Source organism: Frankliniella occidentalis, unplaced genomic scaffold (genome assembly GCF_000697945.3).
Source record: "Frankliniella occidentalis isolate FOCC.00 unplaced genomic scaffold, Focc_3.1 Scaffold743, whole genome shotgun sequence".
In the NCBI taxonomy this organism is placed as follows: domain Eukaryota; kingdom Metazoa; phylum Arthropoda; class Insecta; order Thysanoptera; family Thripidae; genus Frankliniella; species Frankliniella occidentalis.
Window position 1 is genome coordinate 17,686 of NW_026267854.1, and position 12,051 is coordinate 29,736.

Consider the following 12,051-nt stretch of genomic DNA (forward strand, 5'->3'; position numbering starts at 1 on the left):
TTAAATGGGTGAACTTAGTCACAAATTAAAATCTTCCTCACCACTATTAAAAATAAATTTGATAAGGCACTGCAGCTTGACTCATCCTACCTCTGACCACCATCTCAGTATTTTATGATGCTGCTTGTTTTGAATTGATATTCATTTTGCATTGTCTGTTTCAGCTCTTGCTATCTTGTGGAATTCAAAAGATTACTCCTATTTTTCATCATTTGGTACGTTAGAGTTGAGTAACTGGAACAAATCTGACAAAGTTCATCCCTGAGAAAGGGCCGCCTTTCCGCAAGATTTATCAGTTGCTATTTCCAAGTACAATATATTTTTTTAAATTCACAGTGGATTTAAAGTTTGTTTGTTTTTTCTGTTTTAGCTTTTTCGTGTACTCAGCTTTTATCTACTTATTGAGTGAAAATTAGATCATGTGCAATGCTATGTACACATGGAGTTCGCCTTGATCAGCCAAGAGCCTCCTCAGTTTACCCGACAAGTTGCAACCCTCTAAAAGGACATGTGGCTCTTCAGCTTTATTTTCTGGAGGTTTGCTAGTTTTTTGATACTTTGTATGTGTTTCTTGATGTTAGATGTAAGTGCACAGTAGGAGTAATCTTTTGTTTGTATATCTGTGTTTCAGTGCTGGGCCATGCTTCTACACCAAACTTCGCAATGGATTACATTTGGTTTGCTGATTTGCCTTTCTGCCTTTGGCTTGACCTCTGTCATAATGGATAATCAAAATAGAAATCAAGATAACACTCATCTTTACCAGTATGTTTCACTAAGTTGGTCAATCTGAATATTCTATCTACTAAATTGTACTTAATTCTTATTTCTTTTCTTTAATTTCCAAAACAGATGTGTTCCCTGCAATATCAGTTTCCAGGGAGTGAAACTCTTTCTTGCCCACCACAGGAATGTCGGCATCCGTCATCAACCTCCCTTCCGGTGTAGTGAGTGTGTCTTAACTTATGAACACTTTACTTCTCTGATCAGGCACATTAAGGATGTGCATTATGCTCGAGCTGCTCCAGAGCAAGAAGATCCTAATGAAGTACCAGGAGAGGTCCCTCAACAAGATCATGGTGACTTGGAAGAAATGGAAGAAATGGAAGCTGTGGGAGTAGACCAAGCAGAGGTAGAAGCTGATGCCAATTCTGATTACTCTGATGATGAAAATAATGTGCCTATTGACTTGACCAAATCTGCTGCAAGAATGGTGCTAAACTTGCGTCAGACAGGGACAATTACCAGCAGCACTATTCAGCGGTGTCAAGAGGGATGCTATCAAATGATGCAAGAGGTTGCTGCTTCAATACGGCATCAAGTGAAGAATTTCTTTATACAGGAAAACATTAACACGCCTGCCTCTCGAACTTTTCTCAAGGGTATAGCTGTTGAAGATCCATTCAAGCGCATCAAGACACTCAAGCAGCAATTAAATTACTTCCACAAAGAGTTTGGTCTTGTAAAACCTGTAACTCAGTTCCTTGATTATCGCATTGATTACAGGTTGAACTCTCTATCTGGACAATATGAACCAGTTCGAGTTACTATGAGCTTTGAATATATACCTGTAATAGAATCTCTTACTTTGGCTGTAAGAAATGAAAGAGTTAGGACTTTGATTGAGACTGAACAGCTAGGAAGTCCAGACGGAGTTTTGAGGTCTTACTTGGATGGAAGGAGATGTAAAGAGAATGCATTAATATCCAGGTTCCCCAGAATCATAAGGCTTCAAATTTACTGGGATGATGTAGAGGTTGTCAACCCTCTTGGATCGAAAACATCAATTCATAAAATTGCTGCTTTCTATTTCAGTATACAGAATTTACCAGGAGTTGAAAGCTCACAATTGTCTTCAATTTATTTGCTTGTTCTTGCTTATTCCGAAGATTTGAAATGCCCTGGTCGACTTGAAAAGATTCTAGCTCCATTTTTGAAGGATCTAAGAAGACTTGAAGGTGTAGATGGTGTGATGATAGAGTTGCTTAATGGAGATCCTTACTGTTTAAGAGCCACACTAACTGTGCTTTGTGCTGATACCCTTGCAGCACATGACATTTTAGGGTTCTTGTCTCCAGCCGCTCGCTGTTTTTGTCGCAAGTGCATGGTTACCCGCCCTGAGTTTAGAGCTAATATGCTTGTGGTAGCAGAGAGAAGAACAAAGGAAACATTTGAGGCCCATGCTGCTCAGGCTGGAATCCCTGGAAATTCTACTCTCACTGGTGTTAAGAAAGGGTGTCCTCTCCATTTATCAGAAGCCTTTGATGCAACAAAAGATGCAGTCTTTGACATTTTTCACGATCTCTTAGAAGGGGTCGCCCATTGGGTTGTATCTCTTGCTCTTCGATCTTTCATTCTCAAGAACAAGTACTTCAATGTGACACAATTCAATGGACGCATCGAATCATTTAACTATGGCGCTGCAGACATAAAAAACAAGCCGAGTCGAACCTTCACTGATCAGTCACTAAAGGGATCTAAATTGAAACAAACTGGTTCCCAGATGTGGTGCTTGATTAGAATTTTTGGATTCCTTGTTCCAGAAGTTCCTGAAAACGACCAAAACCTGAAACTGGTTAATCTTCTTCAATCAATTTTATTGATTGTATTTTCTGATGCATTACGTCCAGATGACATCACTGAATTAGAAAGATTGATTGAAGAGCATCACAGACTTTTCCAACAGCTTCATGTGAACAATGTTGTTAATGTTTTTGACGAAGATGAAGATGAAAATGAAGATCAACAAGTTGATAATCCTGACGGTGATGGGAATGAGGGAGAAGATAACAATGATAATAGGCAGAACAATGATGAAAATGGTTCTCGTGATGTCGATGTGGACTCTGATGATTCAGATGAGAATCAAGTCGGGCCAGGAGGACAAAATTTGAACCGAAACGAAGGCAGAGGTCGAACAGTTGTGTACAAGGAAGTCAAAGTGCATGCTCGTAACAAACTGCATCATATGGTCCATCTGCCTGAAGAAATAAGGGATCATGGTAGTTTGGTGAGGTACTGGTGTGCCAGATACGAAGCCAGACACCAAATTTTCTGCAGGTATGGCAGTGTGTGCTGCAACTTCATTAACATTATCAAATCAATGGCTCAAATGTTCCAACTTAGTACCTTGTCAGGCTTTTTGAAGACAAATTTACGATCTGAAGATATAGAGCTCCAAGATCCACTAGAAATCCCAGTAACAACTTCTGACTATAGGGATCTTCTAATTGGAAGTGGAATTGATCCAAATGGCAATGTCACACTTGTGGAAGCTGTTGCTATTGCAGGAGAAACATATCAAGTTGGAATGTTTGTCATCAGTTGCTGTACTACTCCAACCTTTGCTGCCATTGAAAAGTTGTACGTTGCCAACGGTATTGTATATCTTGTTCTTGTACCTTGGAAGACTGTTGCGTTCAAGAGAAGGTACTGTGCCTATGAAGTTCAGTGTGAGGATGGCACCGCTCCTATTGTTTTGAGGCATGATGCTCTTGCTCGGCATGGGGCCATGGGGCCTTGGAATCCATGGAAAAGAAGAACAGTGTATGTTGCACCGAGGACTATAATCTTCTGATTTATCATGCTGGTGTCAGTGCATCAATTAATATCTATCTAAAAATTATTTTGTACCTATCACTTTCCGTAATGTAACCTGTAAAATTGTTTGTAGTAACAACATACTATGCGGGGAAATGTTCTTAATTGCTCAATTATCTGTGTTGTACAAATAGTACTAGTGTTATTTTTATCTGACTTAAGTTATTACTGCTGTTATTACTGTTGGATGAGACATTTAGGAATTTCTTTGAAACAATTTTTACATTGATTCTGTATTTTTTGCAGTTCTGAACACTGTTTTGTTGTGACCAAGTTAATGCTCCAATGAAAAAGTTCTTGTTTCTGAAAAATGTTACTAATAGCTCAATTGTCTGTGTTGTACAAACAGTATGAGTGTTATTTTTATCTGACTCAAGTTATTACTGTTGGATGAAACAATCTAGAATTTCTTTGAAACAATTTTGAGACTGATTTTGTATTTTTTAAAACACTGTTTTGTTGTGGCAAAGTTATTGCTCCAATTAAAAAGTTCATGTTCCTCTAACTGTCTGGTGTAATTACTTACTGTTGAGAGTGTGGCGATTTCCAAACTATCCATATAAGGATAAGGTGCAGACCTTATTTCAGCTCACTTACCCCCCACCCCCTCCCTCACAATCCTTAACACCTTTTAATTAATTTGTTTATTATTATTCTCTTTTTTTTTTTGGGGGGGGGGGAGGCAATTTGAAAACCTATGAATTTTTAGAACAAAAATTTGTTGATGTTGCAATACTGCAAAGTCAAAACATACAACAGTCCAGAATATTATTTTATTATTTACTTTTGCAAACATCAGTAAAAAATAATCACTATTTTTTAATCGTGTTTTAATTTTGTGTGTTTTTTTTGTGTACGAGTTTGGGTGAAGGGAATGCCCAATTTATTTTTGGTTCTTTTGCTAGAGTCCGGGTGGAGGGAATGCCCAATTGACATTTTGTCGATAGGGCTGCTAAACTTGATAGCTTTTTCAGAGCAGAGAGGGCAGTCTGAGAATGACAAATCCAAACACTTCAAGCTGTATCTAGAACTGTAAACGTTCAAGGCCCTAGTTTCGCTATTGAACATCTTTAATGTTGTGTTACACCAGTAAAATTTACGAAAGTCAGAACATTTGTGGTTGACGTCGGGTCCGACTTACGGAAAACAGTTGGCAACAGTTCATACCCCGCCCACCGCCTCCCCCCACAGGCTAGGCTGCGGTGCGGTTTTTTTTCGCTTTGCAGCGGTTTGAGTGTTTGATTTAGTACAGCAAGAATACGGCGGATTGTCATTGGCATTAATCTAAAAATCTATTAACAATTGGAGGTACTTATGACCGTATGTTAAAAGGAAAAATAGAGTCGGGCACGGGGATTTCGCTTTTGCAAAATCAGTTCTCAATGGGTTAAGTTTGCCGTGAGCAGGACCCAAAACCAGGTCGTTTATTCTTCGCGTCGCGTCTTGGTTCGCGTTAAAAGTGAGTGACTTTTAAATTTCTGAACATGCTATTCTTTCAATTTCAGTTCGAAAGATCAAGCTAGTCCTTTTCCCCTTTTGCAAACTTTGTCTGTGAGGTGTGTGTAAATATCTGTTGAGGTTAGGTTACGTGAATCACAAGTGTTGATAAACGAAACAATTTAAAGATTTGGTAAATAAGCTAAATTAACTTTGCACCTTTGAATGTATTCTCTATTGTAAAGTTATTTTTCCTCCTGTGGGAATCTTACTGTTCTCAAGTAATTTGATAACTACGAACTGCGAGTCGTTTTCTTTTTTTCACTTCAATAACAATCTGGTCCAGTACATCATTTCATTTTATTTGCATAATCAGGGTAGGTGGGTAGCATGGAGCGCTACACAACCAAGCAGGTTGCAGAATACTTGGGAAGAGTGTGTCCAGAACTGGAAGATGAAGTGTTGGATGTTATTAGAGGTGAGCATTCAAACAGGTGTTTCGTTGGCTGAGGTAGCTTTATTCTTGCTGAAAACAAGAAGATTGAACTTCTAAGTTTGCTTGGGTTTCTCGTTTGAATGTTATTATTAGAATCAAACTCTTGCTTATGATTTGTTGTTTACTTTGGTTTCAGCCGCAAAGGTTACTGGTAAAAGAGCTTTAAAATATAAAATAGATGATTGGTCTAAAGTTGGATTAGCATACGGAGATATTTTAGATATTGTTGATGCCATTAAAGCTTTTGGTTCATCCGTCCCACCCATGGTAAGTGTTTTTACATGTGTCACTTCAATTTAAGTGTCCCTAAATGTTTTCTTTTAATAACTTAAATGTATTTATTTTAAAGGGTAAAGAGAACAGTCCTCCTCACACCTTCAGGAAGTCTAGTTCTGATTTTGACTCCAGAGGTAGTCCGTCAGATGTAACTCCTTGTCAGTCACTGGCTGACAAGCCAGGATCTAGTGGTCAAAGTCTTTTTTCTACTCCTCCTACTCGAAAAGGCAGTCGTTTGCCATTAGACTCACCAGATTCCGATGAGGTATCAAAATATATTTTCCTCTAAGACCTTTTTTTTTTTTTTAAATCTTACTGATATGCTCATTTCTTTATTATTGGAACTAATCTATCTCTGGCCTGACTTGACAAATTTGTTGCCTGCAGGAACCAATCAAAGACAATGGACAATTTGAGTGCTTAAGGCAGTACTTTTCTGCTGAGGATTTTATTGCTCTATCACCTTCTGTTAAGCAGAGTTACCTTGCTGCTAAAGAAAACTATGAACATGGATTGGAACGAAGTATGTTGACCTATTTTACTTTCTTGGTAATCTATCTATGAATGTTAATTTAATTTTGGTTTCTCTTTAATAATATTCTCAATTAACTTTACAGAGATATCAGTTAATCTTCCACCATTTATGGTTCCAAATATGCCCAGTAAGACGGGAACAAAAGACAAGATCACTGCATCTGTTAGCACAAGACAGAGTCCTAGAGTAAGTGATTTATCAGCTGTACCATTCTTTTGTAATCATCTAGCATCTCCTGTAGATAATACTCGGTTTCTCATTTCAGGTTCAAAACCAGCCAAAATCTGTAGTTTGCACCACACAAATCGTACAACCTTCAAATACTGAAAGTATTTCCGAGTCGTCTACGATTGTGACCGAGCCAAGTTCAAAAACACAAGACTCACCTAATATGTCAGTATCTAGTAATGATGAAGATAAGACTGGCAATGACAATTCAAAAAGTGACTCACTAGATGGTACTGGTAATACTGAAAACTCTTCTCATGTTGATTCCAACGCTCCTTCTAAGAAACGCCGCAGGAAGAGACAGGTTTGTTTAATGTAGAACACCAGCATGTTTACTCTACGTCAGAAAGTGTATATTCTTTGATTTAAATTGCTTTTGTATTTTGATACAGCGACCGATAGATACTCTATCTCATGAAGAGGTAGCCAAAAAACTACCCAAGGTGAGTTGAAGTTGTTTGTTAGATCTTTTATAATGTTATATAACTAAAACTAATTGACAGATTATAGTAATAATACATTTCCTTTGTCTTTATTACAGTATGATGTTGAAGCAATTCTCTCTTCTAAAGGTGAGAAGGAGAAAGCTATTGTAGATAAATTGAAATCTGATGGGATTGTCTATCAAGCTGAAAGGAAACTCATGATGAGAACATTGACCAAACATCTCTACTTTGATGAAAAAGGGTAAGATTGATGTGTTTTGAGTATAGTTTTGGAATATACATTTTGTAAGTTCAGAGAATTTCACAGCTCACCCCTGTATTTTTTCAATTACAACATGGACTTTTTCAGTGTTAAAAAATATGTCTCAACCGACGAGAAAAGTGGAATGGCAGCCAGTGTGGTTGCAGCCTATCCAAAATTTGCTGATAATTCTGATCCAAATAAAAGACCGTGGGTAAGTTCCTCTTGTTTTAATTTGTTGTACTTTGCATCCCATTCCTGTCTTAATACATTGTTCATTCTGCCAAATTGAAACTTGTTTCAGTTTCGAGTATTTGACCCAGCTGGGCCGTCTGGGTACATAGCAAACTGCATAGTTGGCATCCAAAGGGCAATGAACCCAAGTGATAGACTCAGAGGTGGGGGCCAAGGCAAACTAGTTGATGTAGACGATGTAGATGCTGATGCCACAGCGTCAACATCAACCTCCACTGACAACTACCATGATCCTGATGTAAGATAATCTGGACTTCAGATCTTTTGTTCGTCAATTCTTTTTCCTTAAAATAATAATCATTTGTTTTTCAGGCTGAATGGATGAGTCTAACAATGCCATTTCAAGTGTCAAAAGCACAACTCATTCAAGGAATGAAGAAATCATTTCCGATAAGAAGGAGATGGATTTTAGAAAAATGTCCCAGCATAACTGAAGTACTTGAGAGATATGTACATCTTGTGTCCTTTGACTCAGAAATGGTGATAATATTTCCTTTAATTTTAGTTGTAGTTACTTCACTGATATCTTTTTTTTACAATGTCTGGTTAACTTTTACAGGTTGAGATGGAATTCAACTTGATTCACCCTGACAAGTCATCACTGTTCCTTCAGAATTTTCCCCCACTTGTGAATGCTGTACTCAGGATAAATGGCAGAGACCAAATGAAAGTGAAACACATTGAAAAGGGTGAAAACAAAGGCAAGTTACAGCTGATCTATAGTTTCTTGGCCTCTTGCTAAACTGCTCTCTTTCAGCTATGGCTTTATTTTACACAATACTCTAGTTGCTTTTGCAATTTGATAAAATTCATTTTTTAACAAGCAGTTTAATTGATCAATGAGTTGTAATGTATCTTCTATATCAATCAAATGTAAGGGATATTGTCACTTACCTCTTTTTCAGACACCATTGAGGCTTGCCTCTTTTTGGCAGACAAGTTACCTCGGCCCAACTTGAAGAGGTTTGCCAATAAGTCATCTGACAATTCGGTGCTCCCAAAACAAAAGACACTCCTAGCCTGTGTTCCAGTAAGTTGTAAATGTTGTCAATTTTTGGCAAAGTTTGTTAATTTATCTTCAAATTAATTATTGTTTTAATTTCACTGTTTTGCAGCGTGGAGTCAATGTACAGGACTTTATTAATGAAAGAAGGGAGCGAGCAAAAGGGCCAGTCCAACCCTACCTATTAGCACTTGTCCCTGAGGGCCAAGTTACTATGCTGAGTATCATAGTAGACTCAAAAACTATTGCCCTTCACACAACGTCCATAATGAAAGGGCTTGATATCCTCTTTAAAGTGTACTATGTCTTCCATGTCCACTACACCCTTGGTTGGAAGATGTTTTGGGAAATGGTACAAAATGGTATCTATAAAATTGAACCCAGGAAGTTAACAAACTCTGCAAGAGAAATCTTAATGAGATACAAGCTCAACTAAATTAGTATTTTACCAGCATTCTCATGAAACTGTATTTGTTTTTGTTCAATTGATTGTTATCTGAAATGTTAATTTTATTTTCTTCTTTATCTTTGATTTGATCTTCCTGATTGTTGTGTATGGTTTTTCCTATAAATGATATAAGTATTTTATCTTTTAACCCCAAGGGTCTAATAATGAAAAATTTAAAAATCTATTGTCTTTGTCTTCTGATTATCCCTTATACATCTTGGGGTGTGGGGGAGTCCACACTTTGCTGGAATTTTCAACTTCTGGGTACATGTGTCCGTCTGGAGAAAGAACAGTACACTCTGGCACTGGCTTTAACGCGTGGTGGAGATAGGGACAACTGTGGTGTCTTTCGTCAGTACGACTAGACATAATATAAACCAGGAGATGTCTCTTGGGTCTCCTGCCTAAACATTGGCTCAAAGGTTAAAGCAGGCTGCCTCCTTCGATTATCGAATCAACTTTGCTTTCGAACTGTCCGAACGATGCATCGACTTTTTTCGGATGCGGCCACTTGTAGCAATAATGGGCAGACAACATGAGACGAGAAGAGGCAGCTCAAGAAAGTTTAAAACTCCCTGTAACTATGACAGCATGAATGTGGAATTGCCTTGAGATTAAACCGCAACTGGCAACCCAATGAATGATGCTGAATGAAAATGTAAGTAGAAATTCCTAACTGTAAACCTCATGACAGGTTATTTTCGTTCTATATCTTATTCAACAATTATCAGTATTTTGTTGCCTATACTAGTATATGCTTTGATTTATTCATACCCAATTTGTTTTAAAAATCAAAACAAAAAAACAACCTAACTACTTGTTATTTCCCCCGGCCCATTCTGAAAGCATAACCTCTAGCCTCGATTCTTTCAATGAAGCAGTGTCTTCCCAGGCAATAGTCGACCGAAAGTTAACCAAATGCCTTTCACTACATCTCCTTTTTTTTAAACTTTAGGTGCTACTATCTGACATCTTAAGTGGATAGTGAGGTTTGAAATGTTAAAATCCAACTTGGGCAAAGATTTCAATGAACTCCAGAACATAGAGGTAAGGATCCCTGGTTTGAACCAGATTTTAGTATGTACTTTGCTTTTTACTTATTTCCAGTCATTACAATCATTCTAGGAACTAATTACGTATTTTCAGAATAGCTGATATGAAGTATTTTATTAGACTAATAGCTACACGATGATTCAATAATTCAGCCTTACTTCACCTCTCACGCCCAGCGGTCAAAAGAGGTGAATGAATTGAGACGTGTTGAACGAAGGACGAAGGACTCCTGGAGCTATGGCTAGGTAAATTTGTTTGTAGTGGTGTTTGTTATTATTACATTCAACATAAGAATTGTATTCATAATTTTAACTCAATTTTTTCTTCGTAATTTATCCCTTCAGGTTCATTTTGATAAGGAGATGGCACATCTTCATCTGGTTCCGTAAATCATGCTATCGATGTCTGTTCTACCCTAATGAAGCCACTGCCTTTCCATACGGGTGTTCTTTGACACAGAAATGGTAATTAAGTTTCTTTGTTTTACATTCAATGGGTATTATCTCAATACTTTATTTTAATATTTAATTGTTCAAATGTTTTTTACAGTTTAAAATTAAATTTTACATGACACTCTGACTGTCATCACTGTTTGTCTTGGTCTCAATATAAGTGTTGAGAGAAAGGTGTTTAAAAATAGGATAGACAGACAGAGGTAAGTTGTTGGTGGTATTGTATTAAAAATAAGAAAAATCCTGAATTTTAGTTACATGTCTCAAACTTATTTTTTAAATTTTCTGTAAGTGGTGAAATTCAAATTTTTTTGGAAGAACAATGCTATTTATAGTTGTATCTATTTATATAGATTGATCAAACAATCTCTACCCTGCTAGCGCCTGCGACGTTCATGGTAGGCCAGCCCGCACTACTCGCATGTCGAGCGTACCTCGGTCTTGCCTACCTACTAGGCGGTATGATTGGGGTAGTGCTTACAGACCGTTTGTTTTGGGTCCATTGGACTAGTGATAGCTCTACATTAATTAAAAAGATTTACTTAGCAATGTGCGAATCAGAGTGCAGGGAAAAAGAGTAGGCAACTATGAATTACTTTGTTTTTATTTATTGCATTTGATTTTCTTGTTACAGATCCAGCAGGGAAGCCAGTGAGCAATGAAAGCAGAAGGTGCTGGTGTCAGTCAGTGGTCACATGGAAGGAGAGAAGGGCAGCAATCCAATTTCCTACCGCTCTATGTAAGCAGGCAGAAAGAAGCGCTCAGAACAGCAACATAAAACATGCAACAGAAAGAAAGCAAGTGAACTGTAAGTTATATTTTATGCTATCCGCAAGCTATTTTTTGGTTTTGTTGTACACTTTTCTTATGTTTTCAAACTTGTTATAGTAAAATTAAATAATTTTTTCCTTTGTTTAATATCTTATTACTTAGGATCTAGCAAGAAATCAGCCCAGAGGTCTACTCCTAAGGAACGTGTTTGAAGGGCATGCAATATCGAGAAGAAAACAATGGCAGCTACAAGCTACATTCCGTCATTTAGTGGCAGTGCGGCAGTGGTGATGTTATTTTGTTCATATATTACTTACTTAATTTCCTCTGTAATACATGAGGTATTCCTTTGTAAGGTACATACATTTTTATCAGTATAATTATACTTGTTATTTACTACTGACTTTTGGGACATTATTTCAATTCGTATTGACTTTTTCCATTTGTTAGTATAACTTTATAAATAGTTAGTGAGTACTAACATTTGAGCATCACCCTTTTTTGTATTGACTTTTTGAAATATCAGTAAACTTGACTTAAATGTCAGCAACTACTAACTTTCAAAAATAAGTCATTGTTTATTGATATTTTTAAAATGTCAGTATAACCAACAATTTAGTTTGTACATTATGTATAATTCAGCCATTTTATAAACTGACTATATCGTGGTAGCCATTGACATTTTTTGTACGTAGTTAACGAACAAATTTGTCAGTAATCCTGCTGCGTAAAAACCTTTATAAGCTACTGAGTATTTCCTTTCGGTATTACTGACAAAATGTCAGTACAAGTCTGAGAGTGAGCACAGAG

General features: G+C 37.2%; 1 long non-coding RNA gene across 1 annotated transcript; it reads left to right on the plus strand.

The window, feature by feature from the left end:
* Positions 1-9,357: 9,357 nt before the first annotated feature.
* Positions 9,358-11,710, plus strand: LOC127751697 (uncharacterized). The gene is made up of 7 exons (XR_008012220.1): positions 9,358-9,623; positions 9,921-10,012; positions 10,112-10,263; positions 10,363-10,482; positions 10,568-10,673; positions 11,105-11,278; positions 11,404-11,710. It is a non-coding gene; the product is annotated as an uncharacterized LOC127751697 (long non-coding RNA).
* The last annotated feature ends 341 nt before the right edge of the window (positions 11,711-12,051 follow it).